At 39.6% G+C, this 24,323-nt stretch overlaps 1 long non-coding RNA gene across 1 annotated transcript in view; it reads right to left on the reverse strand.

The window, feature by feature from the left end:
- Window positions 1-24,323, reverse strand: part of LOC106726456 — a 55,906-nt gene that overhangs the window by 26,964 nt on the left and 4,619 nt on the right. Inside the window, exon 3 of the long non-coding RNA XR_001362532.1 lies at window positions 6,910-6,982. This is a non-coding gene — a long non-coding RNA (uncharacterized LOC106726456). The remainder of the gene's footprint in view (window positions 1-6,909; window positions 6,983-24,323) is intronic.

Raw genomic sequence — 24,323 nt, forward strand, 5'->3', positions numbered from 1 at the left:
TTATTATATTTTAAATTATACTTATGTATCCATGTACTAAAGACAATGCACAGACATTATTTTATGTGCATAGGTCTACCACAGCAGAATTTATTATTTGCAAAGTCACAGGAATTTTTGCTCAATACCTAAATTTCTCCTAACTAACTTTTTAATATTCTGGGCCCATGTTTTATCATACTTTTAAATAGATGCATAATTATATAATGTTTGGCCTTGCCCTATCTTCATGCTTCTCACACCTTTTACAAGTACATACAAATAGTAAGAAGTGATTTTGCAATTATTCATCTAATTCTGTTAAGAAATCTATCATGTAAATGTGACAAAGGCCATAGTGAAGTTCAGTTTACAGGCCTACCTGCCTCAGGAATCCGGGAAATTTAGCTAATAACACAGACTCCCTGAAGTAACAGAGAAGGAGAGTCAGATCTGGGTCCTCAGATTCAGAACCTTTTGGAGAATAGAAGGGCTGCCCTAAGTTCTGGGGGGAAAAGATCCCAAGAAAATTGGAATACTGAGGGACATGAGCCCACTCTCAGGTCTCAGAGAACAGGTACAAGTACTATCTAGAGGGGGAGAAACCAAGAGGCCATGGGAGGGGGGGGGGGGCCCTCAGTACTATTGTCATTTAGTGAAAGAGCTCCTGAGACTATCTGAGAAGTGGAAGCCCTTTCTTCTTGCAACAGAAACAGCCCAGTGATTGCAGCTGATAACAGTGGCAGTGGGAACAATAACAAGTCCTCGTACAACAAGCAAGGGGCAGAACCACCACAGCTGTGGCAGCAGGGAAACAGAACCAATGCGGGCACACAGGGAGCAGGTGAGGTCTGCAAAAGGCACAGCAGGGGTGCTGGCAACCACAACAAAGAGAGTCCAGCAACAGGAGGAGGGTGAGTCACTCAGGGCCTGGGGGAGGGCAGAGGAAAGAGGCCTCTCTCCTGATGGTAAACATCCCCACCAGGACCAGAGCCAAACCAGGAAACACCAGCATAGCTACCTCTGGTTGCACAGCCAGGTCCTACAGAACTGCTACATCAGAGTATCAGGAAGAAGGATCTATGAATCTGACACTTAAACAAGTTTTTAGGGTGATTTTCTTTTTTTTTAGCAGTACTGCCCTTAGATCTGAGCAGCTGGGAATCTTGCCCCAGATTCTGTTTTAGAGAAACTTCTTCTAGCCAGGGTCCTCACAGGGCAAAGTGTCCTAGGGGTCAAGAGAACATGCCCAACAGGACCTCATGCCCACCTAATACATAAGCACTCCGCACCCAGACCATGCTCCTGGTACCCAAGACCCTAGATCAGGGGTCCTCAAACTATGGCCCGCGGGCCACATGCAAATACAAATATTGTATTTGTTCCCGTTTTGTTTTTTTACTTCAAAATAAGATATGTGCAGTGTGCATAGGAATTTGTTCATAGTTTTTCTTTAAACTATAGTCCGGCCCTCCAACAGTCTGAGGGACAGTGAACTGGCCCCCTGTTTAAAAAGTTTGAGGACCCCTGCCCTAGATTATCTGTCCAAATGACATAAAAGACCAATTCGAGGGCCCAGATAGATCTCTTCTCTCAGTCTATTTTCCCACAGGTGGACCAAGTAGGAGAATAGACTAAAACCAAGCATTTTCCAAGGAGGCTCGGTGGACATGGGGCTAGACTTGCCTGGTGGGCTGATCACTGTGCTCTCCAAGCTGCTCACAGTAGGGCAAGAATAGGAGGAGGAAAAGAGTGGGGCCCTCCCCCTTCTCTCTTTCCATCTGCACTGGCACCATGGGCCCACAGATATACTAGCCTAGCCTAGAGACTCATTATTTTTTTGCTCTGTTTTTTGAGGGTTTTTTTTTTTTTGTCACAGGGGTTTTATTTTATTTAGTTTGGGTTTTCTTTGGTCTTGTTTTACTTTGTTTTTAAGAAACAGAGAAGAAAGCTCTTAGAGTCAAAAATGCCAATTATAAAATGAACGAATGCTAGAATTTAATCCTGCTGTGACTCTACAAGTTCTTGATTTTTCCTTGGCAGGTGAAGTCTTGAAAAACAAAGCTTGCATGATTAAGTGGCACCCTAAAACTTTGAATTCATTTAGTTTCAGTAGTATCTTGTTGCACATTTTTCCTGTGCTCTCATTGTCCCTGCCAGTGAGAGAATCAATAATATAGGATTAATCTCCTCAAAGCAAGGCCATTGGATAATTCAAGTTGTACACATGGAATGCAAAAATAACAGCTGTGCAAGGGAGTATGTTATTCTAAGAGATAAAGTGGGTGCCTCAAATGTACTAACTGTAATAGGAATTTAATGAGTTTTCAACAAGATCCTTTTCTTCTATTCTCAGGGTTGCCACCTTCTAGAGAATGCACACACTCACACACCCTCCCAAACAAAGGCCTAGTACTTTCAAGGTTCAAGAACAAGCAAGACTAGTGGGTGATAATTGGTGCATCAACATTTACTTAGTTTTTGGTTTTAAGGATTGTTTGTTTGTTTGTTTCATGTCAGCAAGGGGAGAAAACAACAGCTCAAGGTGTTTTTCTTTCTTTCAATGATACTCTAGCTACTGAGCTTCGTCACCTATGACAAGCTTTGCATTTGTCAGTCACAGCTGGTCTTTGATAATAGTCAGTGTTCCTTTCTGGGTGCAATATTGAGCAACAAAACTTGGGAAGAGATCCAATTATTCATACTGTTATTAAAGTTAGACATTTGTTTTGCCCTAAATGTATCATACCAAAAGCCGAAGGCATCTGAGTCAGTATGGGCAACTGTTTCCCTTTTTTGCCAATGAAGTTGTGCCATGAGGATAAAGAGCAGCACAGAGAGGAAGCAGTGGCCTAGGAGTGATCTGGGAAATTCCAGCTGCCCTCCTGCCCTACTTATTACGAATAGAGATGACTCACTGTTAGGAAGCACACAGATGTTGACTTGGCCAATAAAATCCTTTGCAAAATTTAACTTTTCTGGACCCTCACTTCCTCTTCTGGGAAAAATAAAACAGCTTATTATATTTAGACACCTACATAGTATTGTTTGGTACTGGTATAAAAGAATAGGCATTCACATCGTTTTTTTAATGTGTTATTTCTTATGTCCTTGAAACCAGCCTTCTCCTGAACATATGTGTCTATAGAAGACACATTGTACAATAGAAACCTCCACAACCCAGGCTCCTGCTGTGCAGGTGTGTGGTGGTCTGCTGCTTGAAAGACATGGGAATTTCAGATAAGCACACCTACTAATAAATCCTGATGTGTCCACCCAAATATAGGCATCCAGAGACTCAGGTTATAAACCTGGCTCTACTGAGTAGCTGTGACCTCAGTTTCCTCACCTGTGAAATCAAAAGGTTTGACTCTAAAGGCTTCTACCTCCTTTATTGTTTTATGATTCTACAGTGTTAAAAATAAAAACCTATAGCGCCTACCCTCTCTGTTAGCTATCTGCCATAAGAGTAAGGACGTACCAGTTTTCTTTCAGTGTAAGAGGTAGAAGAGTATGGGTTGGGTAATACTGGGTCAAGGATAAGACACAACTTGTAATTGAGTTAAAAACAATTCCTTACTTACCTCATTGGGCTGTTGTAATCATCATATGAGATCACATCCTTGAGAAATTTATCATTAATTGTGCTCTATAGAAACATGCTATAGACTGATTGTGTCTCTTCAAAATGTTATGTTGAAACCTAATCCCCAATGTGATGATATTAGAAGATGGGGCCTTTAGAAGGTGCTTAGGTCATGAGGGCAGATCTTAATGAATGGGATTAGGGTCCTTACAGAAGAGACCCTGAGACTCCTAGCCCCCTGTGCCATGTGAAGTTACAGTGAAAAGGCAGCTGTCTGTGAACCAGAAAGTGGGATATCACCAGACACTAAATCTGCCAACACCAGCCTCCAGAACTGTGAAAATAAGTCATTCAGTCTGTGATATTTTGTTATAGTAGTTTAAATGGATTAAGATAAGATGTTGTACTAATAACAAATGTAAATATATTTTATCCAATAAATGTTGGTCAAGCATCTTCTATATATCAGGCATTAAGAAGACACTATCCTGTTTTCCCAGGGCTCACAAGGAGTCAAAGGAACTCTGTTAAAATGATAACAATATCCTTTAAAAAATATTTTTTTACCTTTATGAAAAGCTTGAAGTTGAATAAAGGATAAAATTGCTAAAGCTATTTTCTTCTCTATTTTCAAGTATTACACATATTTTTAAATGTCCCTTCCCCAAACCTGAAGAAAAACATACCTGAGATTTGGCAAAAGCTCAATTGATTTCAGTGCTACCATCTATTAACTGTTGGGACCAAGGGTAGTGGCAAGTTTTTAATGTACTCCCCAGCAATGACAAGAGAAAAATGGATAATTATAACCTCACTGTAAAGGGTAATAAAAGACTGACCTTGGGCTATGAAAAATGTGTCTGTGGCCTTGGGTCTGCAAAGCCCACTATCCCCCACTTTGCACTTTATGCTTGGGTAGCATGGCTCTTACCAGCTTCTAGATCCCTTTATATAGCACGCTGGTTCAAACCTCTGTGCATTTTCTCATTCTGTGCCCTCAGCCTGGAATAAGTAATTCCCCATCACGCCTCGCTCTTCCTCCCTCCTTGGTCCTCCTCCCTTCTCCTTCACTTCTCCCACAGGCTGCTGCTCATTTTTGAAGATTCCACTCCACTTTATTTCCTGCCCAAAGTCTTCCGAATTCCCTGCCACCCCCAGTCTTTGTGAGCTGCCCCTTCACTGCACTCCTATCAGCTCTACAGTGTCAAGGCACTTATCACGGTGTGTGAGAAACTTCTGTATTGTGTCTGTTTCTCCCTCTATCCCAGGTGTTCTCAACTGGAGGAGATTTTGTCCCCGGGGGCACATTCCATCTATCCTTTTTCTCATTTCTTTGTCATCTTATAATTCTGGTTTGGACTCCTAGGCTATTTGCTTTCTCCTCCAGCCTCTCATTGGCATGTCTTTAATAATTTTGCATACTTCATACTTCATTTTTGTGCATCTTAAAACTTTTAACCTTTCATCTGAAAATAAATGCTAAAAAAATAATGCTTATGAATATATTATATACAATATTAAGTTCAAAATAGTATGTTTCACGTTGTATATTATAGATATGCTAAGCTTAATTTTAAGATTAAATAAAACAAATGGAAGTGCATGCATTTATGTGTACACAGCCTCTCTGTGTCTGTGGCTTGTTACTGTCAACACTTATAAGCTCATAGGTGTGGTTTTCAAATAATCACTGGACATATATGTATGTCTGTTGGTGGAGCTAGTCATTCCTACCAAATGTTTGGGAAATGTATTTAAACACACAAAATAGTTCCTCCTACAGAAAGCATAATAGTGCCTTCTCCCACATTCAAGAATAATAATTAACTTCCTTCACAAAAGAATATATTAAAGCAAAGCAAATTGAGACCTTACTGAAGAAATATTTCTATTGGGAACATGAGCTAATGGGTAACTCTAAGAAAGCTCTCACAGACGTTGTTCAACCACTATGAAAACAAAGACAGCACAAGAAATAAACTGCTGCCCTAACCAGTTTGGCTCAGTGGATAGAGCGTCAGCCTGCGGACCAAAGGGTCCCAGGTTCGATTCCGGTCAAGAGCATGTACCTTGGTTGTGGGCACATCCCCAGTAGGGGGTGTGCAAGAGGCAACTGATACGATTTTTCTCTCTCATCGATGTTTCTAACTCTCTATCCCTCTCCCTCTCCCTTTCTCTCTGTAAAAAAATCAATAAAATATATTTTAAAAAAACAAAAACAAAAAAACACACACAAAAAAGAAATAAACTGCTGATGCCAATTGACCTCTTAAATTAATGACTGAATACTGTATACTATATAATTGAGAGAGAGATAGAAAGATCAACGATGAGAGAGAATCATTGATTGGCTGCCTCCTGCATGCCTCACACTGAAGATCAGACCTGCAACTCAGGCATGTGCCCTGACCAGGAATCGAACTGTGACCTCCTAGTTCATAGGTCAACGCTCAACCACTGAGCCATGCCAGCTAGGCGACTTACAATTTTTTGATATGGAACTGGAATTCAATATACTGGAATTTTAAAAAATTTATTGGGGTACACTCTATTTTAAATGAAGCAGGGAAGAAAAAAAAGTGAGCTCTGTTCTCAGATAATGTAAGACTCTGGACTTACATATTAAACAACTGAAACCTGTATGTAGAAACACTAAAACCAGTACCAATAAATGTGTTCTTCACATGTGTCTCATTGCTTTGCAAACAGTAGGTGCTTGTTGAAATAATTATGGAGCCAAATGAGTTCTAGAAGCATTAAGAGGATCTGATTATGGGTATGAACAGTGTTAGATGCAAAATGAGTTTGTAAGAAAATATGGATAACTTCTTTATGATAGTAACAGTAACTCCCCACAGTACTTCCCCATTATCGAAAAGTTCCAATGGTCTTATAAATATTGTGAATATTAAACAAAAGTATCCAGCTGAAGACAGCAATTTATTACAGTGAGAATTGCCATAATTCAACTAAATGTTTATTGAGTGCCCATAACAGGCAGAAACTGCACAATTGATATTTAAAAGTCTTAATTTATTCACAACACTGGCAAAAATCCCTACATAACTATTCAAAATTGTGGTCAGTATAAAAATGGTAATGAGTGTAACCACATTTTATAAGCTTACTTTTCTCTAAATTAGAAACATTCTGAATTGGGATAGGAGTTTGTGATTCTAGGCTAATTTATATCAAGTACCTATTTATTTCTGCTACTTCGTATTTTAAATATAAAGCAAGCTATGTCTTCTTCATAGTCTTTACCATGGTTTCCTGAATTTACTGTGTTTAAAAATAACTAAAACCAAAATGGGCTATGGATTCCCATGTCACAGTAAACTCACCCAGATCTAGAATCTTCCTTCCATAATAGAAAGCTCTAAAGTCCTTCTCCCATTCAAAGAATCCTCACTGCATCTGAAAAACAATGAGATCACCTTTATCGCCACACATGTTAAGACACTTGATTCTACCAACAAACCACATTTCCACTGTTTCATAAATGATCTTAGAAATTAGAATCTACGCATAACTTCTCAACTTTGAAACATTATTATCTTGCAAAAATCATTATAACAATATAATGAAAGAATGGACTCATGAAATCTATTTTTGACAATCAACATTTATCATATCAAAGGGCTAAGATGATCACATATTTCAGAAAAAAAATTATCATATACCAAGCAAATGAGCCTATGAGAAAGAGTTCCACAAAGAAATAGGACTGAGGTGGGAAAGGGAGTCATTTACAAGGGTGCCAAGTAGTGTGTTTTTTTAAAAATTTTTAATTCATGAATCTGAATATGTCACTCTACTTAAACACCTCAACTGTTTCCCATTGCCCCCAGTATAAAATCTAACTCCCTTACCACAGCTTTCAAAAACCGGGTTAAAGCTCACTTCTCCAGTGTTGTCCCTCATCACTCTAAATGCTCCCAAAATTCTTGTTATACTAGCTTTCTTGTGGTTCTGTGAATAATCCATAGGAAAAGCTGCAGAAACTTCCATCCAGCGAATAAAATTCTGTTTGATGAATCCTTGTTTTTTCACATAGAGTTTCCCCTAACTGAAATGGCCTTCCTTACCTGACTCATCTGCCCAACCCAGGCTAAGAGAGCCTTCCTCTGAGAAGCCATCCCAAACCACTTTCCCAAAAGTTACTCACTCTTTCCCCTTTGTCACATAGCATTGCTGTTATATTATTTATTGCAACTATTTGTTCCCTTTTAAGTGGGAATTCCTTCATGGCAGTTTGTGTCTTAATTATCTTTGTATCTCAGGGCCTGACAGTTTCAGGCATATAGTGATGTTTGATAAATGTTAAATGTTATATTGATATTGTTGAATCCTAAGTAGACACATGATATACACTTGAAAATCATCCCTGTATTTTAACAGCTATAAGTTTTATTAAAACTGACCTTCTAACAATATCTATACTAATAAAAAGTTAATATGCAAATGGTTGGGACGCCCTCACATGTAACGATCGATCAGCTGGAGGCTGCATGCACAGCAGGCGCGGGTGGGCAGGGACTTGCAGTGTCAGGGACTGGGGTGGGGCACAGCGAAGGCCTCTCCATGTGCCTGCACCAGGGGTCCACAGGCCTCCACCAGCTCCAGCCTACCTCTTTGGGGCAATCCATCAAGGAGCCCCAGATGGCTGGGTGGGGCCTACCTCTTTGGGCAATGGATCGTGGGGCTCCTGCACTGTGATGGCACAGGCCAAGCTGGGCCCCCCGCCCCGAGTGCATGAATTTTGTGCACCGGGCCACTAGCCTATGTATATTTTCCTTCTATTATGTTTTGTCTCACATCAAAACTTCTTGCTTTTCTACTGGGTATAGTCTATCTCCTATTTTATAAGTATTCAACTGGCTTCATTGTATAGCAACATGATGGCTAGCAAAAAAACACAATCCATGGAAACATCGCACCTCTTAAGAACTAAAGCTGTCCAAAGTTATAAAACCAGTGTGTGTGTGTGTGTGTGTGTGTGTGTGTGTGTGTGTGTGAGAGAGAGAGAGAGAGAGAGAGAGAGAGAGATACAATTGCTATTACATAATTTTGAATGGAGGCACCAGCTGAAGTTCCATTTCAATCATTTTATTTGTTTGTTTGTTTATCAAGAGCTGTCCTACAAAGGTTATCAGGAAACCACTAATAAAATTATAATAAACTAGAGGCCCAGTGCATGAAATTCATACATGGGTAGGGTCCCTAGGCCTGGCCAGCGATCAGGGCCGATCGGGGTCTTCCGGCTGCCAGCCAGCGCCGTCCTTCATTCCGCGCCGCCCCCTGGTGGTCAGCACACGTCATAGCAAGGAATCGAACTCCCAGTCTGACGGTCAAACTCTCGAGGGGACACTTTGCATATTAGCCTTTTATATAGATAGATACATAATATCACCCAATGACTCTTGACGTTTTTACCTGTGGGTACAAATTATCAGCTACACTTTTTTAACTGTGAGTACAAATCATTGGTTATACTCAGACTTGTTCTGGAAGGAATTCTGGCCCTTGCAGAGTGTTTCTCCCTCCCCATTGCCCAGTATGTCAGAATCGCTCAGGAAGGTCTTACAAGTTATTTCTGGTCATTGCACACTGACCCCAATATTGGTGGCACTGTTAGCCATGCCAGAACTCTGCAGACCACGCTCCTCTCACTGTTTTTCATCAATCTAAGTTTCTTCCCAGCCAGTAATGCATAAAGAATGGCAGGTAGAAAATATCCCTGTCTGTTACGCCCTCCTTGAGGACTCTTGGGAATATTGAGCACCAGGAGGGGAAGGTAAACAACAGTAAATTCCTGGGACCGAGGGTTGTAAAGATAGTGAGACAGTGTTGTTTTCTTTCTCCCTGAACTGACACACAAGGTGCTTTTATTAGGACAGATTTTTAGTATCAGCCGCCACACTTGAACACCCCTTTCATTCTCACCAGTCTTCTGACCTTTGGCCTGTACCTGAGCCTGACTTGTTCCACTAACCTTTTCTTTAAGGTGAGATAGGTTTTAGGGACTCCACCTGGCTTCACATAATTTGTCACCTTGTACTCCTACCTCCAACACATGCACACTCCAACCTCAAATTTGCCAGGCATACCAGACAACATCTGACCCCCAAGTGTGAACTTCACTTCGGTTGTTTATTTTTTCTCTCAGGAAAGTTTCTCAACACCCTCTTGGAATCAGCAGTTACAAAGATTATACTCCCAGGAAGAGGAATATCATCTAATTCCATGCGACCAAAGCATACAAAACTCAGCCTTGAATCTGAGATGACTCCCTCCAAGGCAACCACTATCAATATAAGAAATGTCATTACTGACATTTCTAGCCTCACTCAGTTCAAACTGATAGAGCGAAAACTGCTGAAAAGGATGCCCATAAATAGCTGAAATTTGAATTAGACAGTCATTGAAAAATTAAGTGGTAGGAAAGTAATGAAACCAAATGCATTTGTTTTTCTCCATATACTAAAACACATTCTCTTCTTTTACTTGGCAAATCTTATTGATATAATATAATTACAGGTACCTCCCTTTCTTTGATGGATGGCATTCGTTTTCACAATTGCCTTCTGCCACTGTGCCATGCATAAGTATTGACAGGGATGCAACATACTCCATAAATTAAGGTTTTAGGTTCAAGAGCTAATTTTGATGTGGTTTACATCAATGCGATTTCATTGAAGATAAAAATAGTTTGATGGATTTGTATAACTCAATAGGTGAGAAATAGTAGAGTATGTGCAATTCCCAAATTAGAAAGAGCCTATTTACCACTGTGCTTTGAATTCTTGATCTTGCTATGTAACAGTAGCTCCTCTTTGAAAAAAGCATTGGATAAAGGTCAGCTCTTTCAGATTACGGAATGGGAAAAAGCACTAAAGTAATTTCCTAGTGAATGGATCTAAAGTATTATTCATTATGTTGTCTGGATATATACACTGATGGAACTTACAAAATCATTTATTTTTGTATTGGCTACACTTTGACATTATAGATCAGATCAAAATGACACATAAGAGCAGAAGGCCAGTTGCCCTAGGTGCATATGTGTTTATCTTTCCACTTTAAATGCTCCAGATGTTACAGTCAAATGGGGGAGAGCTGGTTGAAGTTTGTTGTTTGTTTGGTCTTTTTTGACCTGCATGGAATCACTTAAGTGAACCTCTCAGGTAAAAGAAACAAACAAATAAATAAAATATAAGGATATACAACAAGCAGCCACCCATGTGTCCTGGGAGAAGAGTATGAGGTCTTTGGTTTTGTTCCAGCAGATGAGTAATTCTGCCCGCATCCTGATAAGAAGAGGTTTTACTTGGGATGGAGGTGGCCCAATCTTTATCCGAAGCCCAGCCCCTGAACCCTAGCCAATACTTAAAGTGAAAATATCTAATTATAGAAAACAGAGATTTGGAGATGTCTGTGGAGACTGGTGATGCAGAGCCAACATTAAGTGTCTAAATGCTTATGTGAGAGGGCCAGTTTGAGCAGTATGGCTAATGTTGGAAGCTCCTCCAATCTAGGCACCCAAGCACAGCAAACAGTCACTGAGCATTAAAATGTGTGGTTCCCTGGGTGATATTGTGACTTATAATAAGAAATTGATATTTGGTCTCTGTCCCCTTTTCTAGTATAGAACTTCTAAAATCCTTGGAATTTCCTAAATGATGAGAATGATGTGACTTTGGGAATAGCCCTAGGTCACCCAAGGATGGTGACTGGTTGCCAGGAGAACAAACCCTTTACAATCCTGTGCAGCATTTCGGACAACAACAGGCCAGTCACATATATAACAGTGGTCCCATAAGATTATAATGGAACTGAAAAATTCCTATGGCCTAGTGAGACTATAATAGTCTTGCCCCCATAGCACAAGTAAGAGATAGTTGCCAAGCAACCTGACAGAAGGAAGAAGTAACCCCACCCATGGAAAATTCCACTCCCTGAACCCTTCACAATCCCACCTTTTCTTTTAAGCCCACTTTGTTCTCAGCATATAACAGCAGCCCATGGCCTGCACCCCAGCCAGTTCAGAGGGCCTTCCTTTCCTTTGTGCTGTCTCCCTTGTGCTTGAGCATAAGCTTAATAAAATCTGCCTGGAAATTTCTCTGGAGTTTCCTCTTGATTTCTATCTTGGGGAACCCAAGAACCCCAATACTGGTAACATGCATATCTTTCCTTATGAATCTCTTCCATCTGGATATCTCTGAGCTATGTCCTTTTATAATAAACCATCTAATAAGTACATTTCTCTGAGTTCTGTGAGTTGCTCTAGCAAATTAATTGAACCCAAGAAGGGGGTCATGGGCACCTCTGATCTATAGCTAGTTGGTCAGAAGCACAGGTGACAACCTGAACTTGTAACTGGCATCTGAAGCAGGGTGGGGAAGTCTTGTGGGACTGAGCCCTTAACTTGTATAATCTTATGCTATTTCCAGATAGTATCAGAATTGAGCTGAATTGTAAGACCCCCCCCCAATTGGTGTCAGAGAATTGCTTGGTGATGTAGGGACCCCCCCAAAAACACACACACACACACACACACACATACACACACACACACACACACACACATTAGAATGAACCTTTTTACTCTGGGACCCAACATGAGCCCTGGTCAAACACCAAGACCAACCAGACCACCCCAGCAACAATGCAGCATCCACCAGACTATGTGGAGCCAATCTACGCCCATGATATTAAGTAGCAGCAAGAAGCAATAGCAATATAGTCAGACCTAACAACAGCATAGCCATCGCCATCACCACCTTTGAACTGGGATGCTTATACTATTTGGGGAAGGGGAGTCACTAAAATATTAGAAATCTTACTAATAAGTTCTATGGGAGTTATACAAAAGCTCAAGTGTTTCACACATAAGGTCAAGTACTTCGGATGCCCATGGTTAGTTAAATAGCCACATTTACATTATAATTCAGAATGTAAATATCTGCTCCAATAACTTTTAATTAAACTTTTATAATCTTTGACTTGCCCTTGCCATGTAAATAAAATCCAGCCACTAGCTAATAGAGTAGAAAACACAGGAACTGGGACAGGACACAAAAACAAAAATAACTAAATAACTTTTTTTAGCTTTACCTCTCTTAACAAGGCCAGAAAATAGTAGAGTGAGTGGGTGACTTTGGTTAAGACCAAAATGTTTCATGATTGGGAACCACAAAAAACCCAGCCTCAGGCCCATGTAACCACACACACACACACACACACACACACACACACACACACACACATCTCTAAAAAACATTGGGCATCACATGTCTAGAGATTTTTTTATATACATCATGGTTAAGAACTGACTCCATAGAAATGACATCTTAAATTCTAACTGGTAGCTAAAGCCTCTATCATATGAGTCAGACTTTCTGTTCTTGTTAGGTGAGTGGAAGGAGAGCAATACATCTTGGTTTATTTGTTTTTCTCCAAACCTACTTATCAGCTAAGGTTACTATAAAAGTGGAAGTTATGGTATGGTTGAGATCTCTGTTTTAAATAACAGAAGATATACTGTGGTTGTCTATTTATTATTGAATTTCATTTCTAGGGACCAGCCATTAAAGCATTTTTTATAAGTTATTTTTCAAATCCACCTGGATCGCTCAGCATCTTCTCTTGCTTTTGGGATAATTTGGGGAAATCTATTGCAAGCAGGTCATGAAGTATGGAATTTTTAAAAATGCAGTTAGTCCCTTCACTGCATTTTATTTTGTATTATAAATTTCACATACTCAACTTAAACTCTAGTATAGCTCCTCTGTTCCACTTTACTCTCACACCCATCTGAAAGATAAAAATATATGAATGCTCTCTTTGTCTACTCAGACTTGTAGAGTATGAACAACAACTTTGAAAACCTTGTGGTAAAACTAATCTAACCTGTTACATCATTTAACTGTTGTGACTCATTTTGGGGTAGTACTTCAGGACTTACAATATTTTCTCCTTTGAGCCTTATACAACCCAGTGAGGTAGATAGAAGAAGAACTGTTATGACTCCTGTTACACCATGGAGAAAATTGCGCCTCTCAGAGGCCAAGAGATGTCTAAAGCCAGCTAGCGAGTAAGTAGGATTGCTGGCTTGCCTGACTCCCGTCTGTGTGGTTTTTACTACGCTATTTTGCCTCTTTCCAACTCTAATGTGGCCTCCACCTACCATGTTTCCAGCATATTCGGCATTTGTATTTTTCTCATTGAACATAAGCCAGACAGCAATAAGCAAAATAGGTAGCTTTCTCTAAATATAAGTAGCATTTAAATCTGTATGAAGATTGCATGTAGCTTTTCAAGAAATACCATGTATATCTTGCAGCCAAAAACTCAAGTATCAATTAATGTTTAGAACAGGGAAAATGAGTAGCCCAAGGAATTTTTCTTAGATTCAATGGTGAAGCTCTGCCAATAAAACTCTTACTTTTATTGATGGTATTGGTGCTGAAGATTAATTGAAAATATGCTTGTATTTCTACAAGTATGTTTAGATTGTACGTTTTTGCATTTCATGAGCCCAGGTCTTTTTTGCTTTTGTATTGTTGCAGATAAGCACTGTGCCTTGAATATTATAAGCATTCTGTAAATATTTGGTTTTGTTGTTAAAGCACTTGACAGGTACCTGAAAGCCACCATAGGTTCTGGTTTAAAGTGGCTAGTCATCATGTCTCAACAGAACGCTAAACAAAACTTCATTGTAGTTTCTGACAGGTACATAGATACAGCTTATTCTTTAATAGATTCACTAACAAAGGTTATTATGTTCACATTCCTATTTCTAACCATAGCATTTGTTGATTAAACTTATTTGTCTCTAACTTATCAATCATTATAAGTTGGTACTAAACCTGTGTGTGTGTGTGCATGTGTGTGTGTGTGAAGGGGTGAAGAAAATTAACGATAAGCTTGGATTTTACAACTGTGTGGGCATTTCTGTATTATTCCCTAGCATGGCATCCCCTCATTTCATTTTACTATAAAACAATTCTGAGCCAAATGTTTGTTTTAACTTAAGATAGAAAAGAATTGCATGCTATTGATTTTAAGATATATTTATAATAGGTTATGTGCAATATGTATATTATATATATGAAATTTTAAGATAGAGATTTATTTTAAGGACTTGGCTCATGATTGTGGAGGCTTGGCAAGTCTAAAATCTGATGGGGGCGGTGGGCAGGCTGGGGACCCAGGAAAAGAGTTACAGTTTGAGTCCAAAGGCAGTCTTCTGGTGAACTAGGTAGTGCCAATGTTACAGATAAAATCTTAAGGAAGTCTGCTGACAGAATTCCCTCCAGCTTGGGGGATATCAGTTTTTTGTTCTATTCAGGCCTTCACCTGATTAGATGAGGCCCACTCATATTTTAAAGAGCAATCTGCTTTACTCAAAGATTTAAATATAAATCTCATCCAAAAACACTCTCACAGAAGGATCCAGAATAATGTTGACCAAATATCTGGGCACCTCGTGGTCTAATCAGGTTGATACACACAATTAATCATCACAGAGGTCTTTCCTCTGTGTTTACATTCCTAGTAACTCTCTGTGTCCAAATTTCTTCATATAAGACCAGTCAGATTAGATTAGGACCCACCCTAACAGCCTTATTTTAACTTAATCACCTCTTTAAAGGCCTTATTTCCAAATACCTGTCACATTCTGAGGTACTCTCCAGTACCTCAAAGGGCTATGACATATGAATTTGCAGGTGGGGGTGGAACAGGGGCACTCATTCAGCCCATAACACTGATTACTGCTACCCTTGACTACACTCTCACCACTACTACCACTGCACTGCTCTTCCTTCCGATTATTAACCCTTCCATAAAGACTACTCCAGTTTCAATGTCCTGCATTTCTATAAAGTAGATTATATACACATGGCACCATGAAACTCTCTACCAGAGCTTCTACCAAGACTGCGTACTAGTCCAGCCAGAATCAGTTCATGGGACACAGTTTAGATGGCTATTAGAAAATATCTGATACAAAAATTATTGGAAAATATTTAAGGATACAAAAATTTTGGCCAAAGTCTAAGGAAGTTAGACCAGGAAGATGGGAAAATCCAAGACAGCCCATCCCAGGGAAGCTTGGACCTGTTAGTGCTCCCCAACAGGAGAGTGACCCTGCTGGGGGAGCCCAAACATTCTGGCACTAATGACTCCATGGCGATTGTTTGTTTGTTAGAGGCCATGGGGTTTATCACTTGAATGGCTGATCCAGTTTTCTCAGTAGTAAGAACCGAGGAATGTTTTCCCTTTATTTTTCTGATAGGCATTAATGATATAATTGTATTTATCAATTCTATGGTAATCCCTAAAAAATAACTGAGAAATATTGTCAATGAAGGAGTAGGTGGTGAATCCAAGTGGAAAATACTCCAAAAGCACATGTACATTCATACCTCACAGATGTTTTAGCAGCAAGGAAAAGAACAGGTTTTCTCTGTTTCATCTTATATTCCATATGAACTAAATTGTGCACACAAAGAGAGTAAGATTCCCAAAGATGAACACTGAGTCATGCTTAAGTTTGTGACTCCCCTTGTGCCTCATTCAGTGTCATTTACATCATCTTTGTTCAAAAACATTTGCTGAGTTTAGTTAAAAGAAGACTTAAAATTCTGGTGATGCTAAGTCTACTGTGGCTCTCTCTCATTCAAAAATATCTACCATGTTTAGCCACCCTGCTAGCGATCAAACAAATCAAGGCCACAATGTAGGCTTACCCTGAAATTTGAGTCCATAACACAGTAAACAGTTCAAGTCAGCCCAACAGTCATTATTCAGCCTTTTCTATGTGTCAGATGCTACAGAGCTTACCATCCATTAAGGCAGAATGTGTGCACATGAATATACATAATTCAAAGCAATTTGCTCTATTAGAGATATAAATCATGTACTGGGCCTGGGGACCAGGACTAGGACCAGCAGGAACTGAAATGGGTGTTAGATTATGGAGCAGTTTGAAGGCTGAGCACTACCCTAATCACCCCTGATAAATTCTACTGTTGCCATTCCTAAAGGTTGAAAAGATATGGAGACATGAAGCCTAGACAGCTTATTACCCTAATAGGCACCGAATGGAGTCGTCTGACAGCGCTACCACACTTCAGGGAATAACACCATTTCAATGATAAAAAGCACAATCTCAGCCTCTCCAGAGGATTCGGTTATGAACGGTTATATGCCAATTTCTTTGTATTTTAATCAATATTACTAAAGCAAGTATGATTTAAAATTTTTTAATGCCATACGCAAGAAGAAAAAAAAATATTACAGGGGAATATATACATAACCCCCCAGGCCGCTATTTGGTAATTACAAGACCGATTCACCCCACCTTGTTCCCCTTCATCTCTTGAACTGACATGAAAGAAGGAGGGAAAAGAATCAGTGAAAGAGGACTCACAAAAAAGAGCTGTGAGAGAGGGGAGATAAAGAGTAAAACCTGTAGAGTCTGAGAAGAGAGAGTTTCGGTGGGGGTGGATGAGAATGGGAAAGGGGGCAGTTAGTTGTGAAAAAGAAAATGTGAAAGAAATGGGAAGATGTGAAAGAAATGGAAAAGATATGATGGTTATCATTTGGATCTCCATCATGACCTCTGAAAGGTACAAGGAAAGAACAGATTTCCTTTTTAATTTGGGGGAAGAGACCAGATTGCCTATTGAACTGTGCTTCTTAAATGCTACACTCTTTAGAGACTGAAACCTTGGGGGTCCCCAATTTATTAGATTTGCAATAGGACATAAAATATTTTGGTTAAGGTGAAATGCAATACATGTGTACCAGACATTTCCTAACTAGTGATTAAACTCTAATTGAACCCAGAAAACTATTTCCTTAACCTAGTGATATAATTTCAAGACAGTGGATATGAAAATGAAACATCTTAGGGATTTTAATTAGGACCTGGGTTTTTGTTGTTGGCGTCTAACTACCTATAATTTTTCCCAGAAGCAAGCTACTTGAAGTATCTAGGTCAGAAATTAAAACCACTCCACACCAACTGAATCGTAAATGCAAGCAGTTAATGAAAGCTTTATTTCTTTACAATCTCTGGAATACATTAGCCAGTTAATGTTGATCCTTTAAAGTGCTGTCTTTTATTTATAATAAAAAGATATATGTGTATTCATGCCACATAAGTAATATACACTGACATATTTACCAAATTAATTTAAGCCTGTAATAATAACAATGCCACACACACACACACACACACACACACACACACACAGAGTCTGGTGTTTGTTAATTGTTAATATCTGACATCAAAAGTTCCTGGAGTCTCAAAGCTATAGCCCTAATAATTAAAAAACAAACAAAAAACTGTTCACTGCTCAGTGCTCTGGGAAATCTATACCTTCCCCAGTGCAGGCTGAGATTAAATGTAGGTTAAAGTTACTGAGTATTTGCATCGAGACTCAAGACAGCTCTACAACAAGCAACTGGGTAAGTGGGAGGATCACACAATCTGCAGCAGATAAATTCATGTTGAGAGCCCCTAACATCTATAAGATCAGCATGGAAATAGGAATCTGTGTTGTGAATTGCTTATCACCAGGGCTTCTAACATGTCCTCATTTAATGGCCATTATCATAACAACCAGCTAGCACTGCTAGCTCAGAAAATGAGTACCTCTCAGATTTGCATGAACAATAATAATGCGTGGATATGTATATATAATAAATGTAATACTGTGGTGGGGACCTTTGGCAGTTTCACTTAAAGGAAGAATTTCACCCTTCAATTAAATAAACAATACACATAGTTCTAAATACCAGTTCTCCTATTCTTTGAGGAGGAAACCTGAAAATGGGGTGCACCTCTCTTCTTTTGGTAAAGAGTGAAGGAAGGAACTAAGGCTGAGCAGCAGTCCTCACCTCAAATTCTAACCTCAAGTCCATTTCAGGCCCATGCCATGTCCCAAGGAAGCTGGGGAAAAAAAGAGGAGGAGGAGAATGGCTCCAGAATCAACCTGAGGCAGGTTGATCCTGGCAACCTACAGATAGATATGTTGTTTGGCAAACACTGTATTTTCAAATGGAGAAAATTTACATTTAAAAAAAAAACAGATTTCCAGCATTTTTGGAAAAAACAGAAAGTCTGGGATCTCTGAGTTCATATGCTCACTGCAGCTAGCTGAGTAGTTCTTGCTACCTTTAGATGGGGCAGGTGTTCTCTAGTTTACCACAATCCTTATCTCTCCCTATTGTCCGTCACTGGAGCCACTTTATTTGTGTGTGTTACCTGCTGGTCCCTCTGGGCATAAGGATGTACCACACTGTATTCATATATCTCCTAAAAGCTCCAGACAAAACTGTCTGGAATTTTATGCATTCATAAAAGATTCTATAAGTTCCAGAGCTCTTCTGAATTTCAGGTCTGCTTTAGGGTTGGCTGCCAGGCATGGAACCTTGCCTTATTTATATTTGGCTCTCTCTTAGTCCACACAGTACCTATCACATAAAAGGCACTCAGGCCTGGCCCACATGGCTCAGTGGTTGAGCATGGACCTATGAACCAGGAAGTCATGGTTTGATTCCCGGTCAGGGCACCTGCCTGAGTTTTGGGCTCAATCCCTAGTAGGGGGTGTACAGAAGGCAGCCAATCGATGATTCTCTCTTATCATTGATGTTTCTTTCTCTCTCTCTCTCTCTCTCTCTCTCTCTCTCTCTCTCTCTCTCCCTTCCTCTCACTCAGTAATGATCATAATAACCTTCACAGAGCTTTGAACGTATTCAGTTTACTCAAATCTAAACCCATGGATCCTGTGTTAGCCTTAAATTGAAATAGTCCTGGATTAACAGGGGATCACAGGGGCTGTGTTGACATGAAGGTCAGAAACCAGACAACCTGCACAATGGGGGGTAAATGGGTGTAGGAAAAAGGACTTGCCTGGTGCAGAGGTGGGAAACTTCGCTCTACCCTCCTAGGCTGGGCCTAAGAATTAAACTAACAGAAGAAGAAAAACATACAAATTGTATTTAATAATTTTATGTGCACATGGGAGTCATTAAAAGGAAAATAAAACATTGAAGAAGCCATAAGCCCAAAAGCTTATATACCTTTTAAAACAAAGAATTGTGAGGATGTGACAAGACAAAGGGGCCTGGGTTAAAGACAGTAAATTGTGGGACAGAGAGCAGGAAATAGGTGGGAGAAGCTAATGGGAGATAAGGGTTATTTTAGTAGGTTTGTTTGTACAGGTCCATTTCAGTGCTGACTCCCAATGTCTGGCGATAAGAATGTCCATCTCTTCGTGGTACAGGGAGGGCACCTTTATCACAGGACATTTTATGGCCTGCTTTTAGGTAGAAAGGGGGAGGTCAAAGAGCCCTTCCTGAATCTGCTGTTTCTCAAGCACCTCCATCAACATGCCAAAGTGTTATGTTTTGAGTTGGCATATTCTGAACCTCTTCACTAGGCATTAGAAGTCCTGGCTATATTGGTTCCATAAATAAATACCTCTGTATTGCCTACTGTGCGCTAAGTGCTAGGGATACATGAATACAATATCCTTTAAGGAGTCCAACCAGGGAGGATTCAAATAATAGTTTCAGTAAAAGCCATGTGGGCATGTCATTTTAACTTTTCCAAACTCTGTTTTTCACCAGCAAAAGTGAGAAACAGCTGAATCAATGAGATTGCACACTTTTCAAACTATGAAACAGGAGTAAAATATACTAGAAGAGCCTGGGCATGTCAATCGGTCTCTTCAAGCAGATGGACGATACAAAAAAAGGAATCTAAGAGGCAAGAAGAGAGAAGTGCTGGCATGATCTAAATGTCCCGCCTCCACATGCCAATCTCCCCCATCTCCTTCTCACCTCAAGTCCTACCGAGGAAGGCATGCCTCAGATACCCAAGGACTGAGCAAGGCATTGCTACTGAATCCCTGGGTTACAGTTGCATCCATGGAGGTAAAATGAACTATGGGAGAGAGGCACTCAGCAAGGGACAAGTCCATGAGATTGACGCAAAGAGAAAGTCTATTTCTGTTCCAAGCCCATGCTAGCTAGGATTTCCAAGGGAGGCCAGCTTTAACCATCTGCCAAGTCAGAGAGCGAAAGCCACCTGGCCAGGACACCATGCTCTTATCCTTTTATCTCTCTGCCCTCCCACACACATTTGACCCTAGAAAGGAGGTGAGCAGGGAGCATGAAGGAGGAAGAGGAAACAAGCTTGCTCCCTCTCCTACTGTAGGCTTCAGGCTGGAGAGCTTTGATATTTGGAGTTTTGACTTTGCATGGCCCTGGATATTGTCAAGACTAAGTTAAAGCTATACTTATCATTTAAAATGACCACAGGACTATTGTTTACCTGACTTAACAGAAAAGGCGTGGGAGGAGCCCAGACCTTTACCTAGGGTCAGATGAAGATTACCCTGCCCCCACGAATAAAAATAAAGGGAAAGTAGGAAACATAAAGATGCATTTGATCAAAACCCACATGTTGTGCACCACACATAAGCACCATATAACCAAAATAATTCTGATAGGCAGCAGTGTTATTTCCTCTTCTTGAAAAGCAGCTTTGAATAGTGAACTCGTGCCGAAGTTGCCATAATTGGCTTTTTCTACTTTCTTCTTCTTAAGACAAAGTATGAATAAAGCCTATTGATAGAATGATAATGGTTATAGGTTATGGCACAGATCTGAGGTTGAACGTCAATGGAAGAGCCTTGACAACAATTTTATTAGGGGGTTGTGCACCTCCCTAGTAATGTTAATTCAGTCACAAACCCCTCCCTTGAAATTTAAGGCTTTCTTCAAATATTGGACGTATGAGCAGTCACTGTATTATGCCTCATGCCTCAGTGCTCAAGTTTCTGTGATCTGTCAGTCAAATGGAATCCTTAGAAGCACCAACTGGCCCCACTTGGCAATGAAATTGAGTGTAGATGGAATCATTATGCTATGCACCAGTGCCCCTATGCCACCCTAATAAAATTTCCAAAAGACAGCCCCCATTTTCCCCACCATCCTACTCAGGAAATTTTAATCTCTTATAGATGAAATTTTTTTAAAAAGCTTTGTGACTCGAATAAGTCTGCCATTTGGAGTATTCCTAAAAAATTTCTAATCTGCCAATAAGTCATCCTGTGATTAATATAGTGGCTTAAATAGAAATCTGTCTAAATAAATTAGGTTTACTCCTTTCCATTAGCCTTGAAAAAATATAGCCCCAGGGAGACTTAGGTATAAGTTGTGTATAGAAAGCAGGCACTTCTTTTTTAAATTAAGAGTTATAAGGATGGAAAAGAGAGAGGAAATTTCCTCCTCTCCAAATGTACTCTTCTAGACTTACAACCTTGATTTCTTCTTTCAGTTCCCTCCTGCTCACTCCTAGTCTCCAAATTTTATCTAGGACAGTTTCAACATTGATAAAACACTGGGATAAAACTTAGTGTCTACTTACTGTGTTGTTGCCTTGAAGCTATAATGCTTATCTTTTAGACAATTACTGTGGCCTCCTTCATCCAGCCAATTATCAGTGACAGCTATGTTTAAAAAACAATCACTTTAGTGTCATGAAGATCACTGCTAATTAAAGTCAATCAGAGTATTTGCTGAGTGTTTGGTGTCTGTTCATTGTGTGTTTTTCTAAGATCTCCTTATCCCGAAGTTAATTATACCAAAAGACAGCAGATTGTCTGAACCTCAGGGGGGATTATTCCTCAGTTTGCATTTTTGCTGTTATTCTTAGAGCATTACTCATGGTCATTTGTTGAAGGAAGTATCTTAAATAGAAGACAAAATTTACAGTAAACGTTTTAGATTTTGAGAATGATAATTAACATTTACTAATAGTATTAAGTAAATATGTATACAGAAATATATGTTATTGCATTTTTATCATAGGGGCATACCAACAGGCTTAGAAGAAATTGGAACTATAAAGAGAAACTTTTACTCTATTCATATATTATACGGTTAAGAGAAATATAAGGCATGGATGATGCGCTCCCAGACCACACAACCTAACTGAATGTGTTTGAGTCTTTTGAATTTCAGGGACCAATAACTTTTCCGGAGGGAAAAATAATGGTAGGGGCAGACAAAACAAAAATGCCAACTTTTTCTTCTGTCCAGCTAAACAATAAAAATTACTAACATTTACATAGTGCACTTTGTGTGCCAGACATGAGTATAGGGCTTTATTTATTTATAGTAATCCTTCTGACATTTTATAAATATATAAAACATGATTAATTATTAATGTCATCAAAATATTATATTAGTAATCTATAATAAAAGTGTAATATGCTAATTAGACCAGACGACCTTCCAGATGAAGCCGGGGCTGTGAGGGAAGCCCAGGTCCTGGGTGCCGGCGGCTGGAGGGAAGGAAGGCCTACTCTTGCACAAATTTCGTACATCGGGCCTCTAGTATTTATACAATTATTTATTTATACATGTGTGTTATCATGCCCAATTTTCAAGTCCACAGAAGCCAATGACCTCAGCAGCCCAGGGATTTGAATACAAGCATTCTGCGCACCCCCTCATTCCCCCCGCTCCCGCCAAAACCCTTAACCATTATACTACCTTACATCAGTTAATTTCCTTAATTCATTAAGTTTATCTTCATACTAAAAGAATAAAGGAGTCAACTAAGTACAAAATGAAGAACTCCAGTGATTGCCCATTACCCTTAGTAGGAGGATAATGCCAAATTCTGGAGGTTGAAATTCAAGGAACTTCTTGGTCTGCTTCCAATATGTTTGCTACCAATAGAATGGAAGTTTCCTTGGAGCTAAGACTTTTTCCACATTGTTTATTATAGCAGGGCAATCACTGGAGTTCCATGGCCTGTTATTCTAGGTGTGTTAGTATAATCACAGAAACCTGTCTTTTCATTGGATTCCAGGGCTGAAATAAATCAACCATGACCCCTCAGGTGAGTAACCAGGCTTCTGTGAGTAGGTAGAGAAAAGAAAAAGGGGAAAAATTACCCCATTTTAGAATATAAATGGACAGTTTAAGATGATGTATATTTATTTCTTTCACCAAGAATGCAAAGCACCTTTTAAGCACAGCTCAATTTGATTTCCAGTAAGTAGTGTAATATCAAGATGTGTGTGTGTGATTGGGCAGGGGGAGAGGGACTGAAAAGGAAGTACAATTCCATTATTTTTAGTGGATTGCTAACTTTTGCCCCATTGAGAGACTTTTTAGCCATCTCTTTCTACCATGTCTTATGTCATGTCTTGATGGATCCAATCGACCCTACCAGAGGCAAGCACATGAACTCTTTTAGGCCTCTAGGGTACCATTTACATCACTCAGTGCACTTTTGGCACTCTATTCTATAAGTAGACGTATCCAATCGACCCTACCAGAGGCGAGCACATGAACTCTTTTAGGCCTCTAGGGTACCATTCACATAACTCAGTGCACTTTTGGCACTCTATTCTATAAGTAGACTATACAATGCTATTTAGTTCAATACACTAGTGATATATAACACAGAAGTCTTGAAAGAGTTAACCCCATATTAACTCCCCCAACATTTGGCTTAATGCTAGGAATTTACTGAAAAACTGGAGAGAATAGAGCCCAATATCCCATTAACTGGCACAAAATTATGGTGACATAAGCAAAAACAGATAATATTATCTTTCGTATACAAATAGAAAAACTAAGAAGCCCAAGAAGGTTTTGCCCACAGTCCCACAATAAACTGGTCTCAGAGCCAAAACTGTTTCCAGGTCTCCCAATGTTC

Source organism: Myotis brandtii, unplaced genomic scaffold, assembly GCF_000412655.1.
Source record: "Myotis brandtii unplaced genomic scaffold, ASM41265v1 scaffold266, whole genome shotgun sequence".
NCBI classification, from domain to species: Eukaryota; Metazoa; Chordata; class Mammalia; order Chiroptera; family Vespertilionidae; genus Myotis; species Myotis brandtii.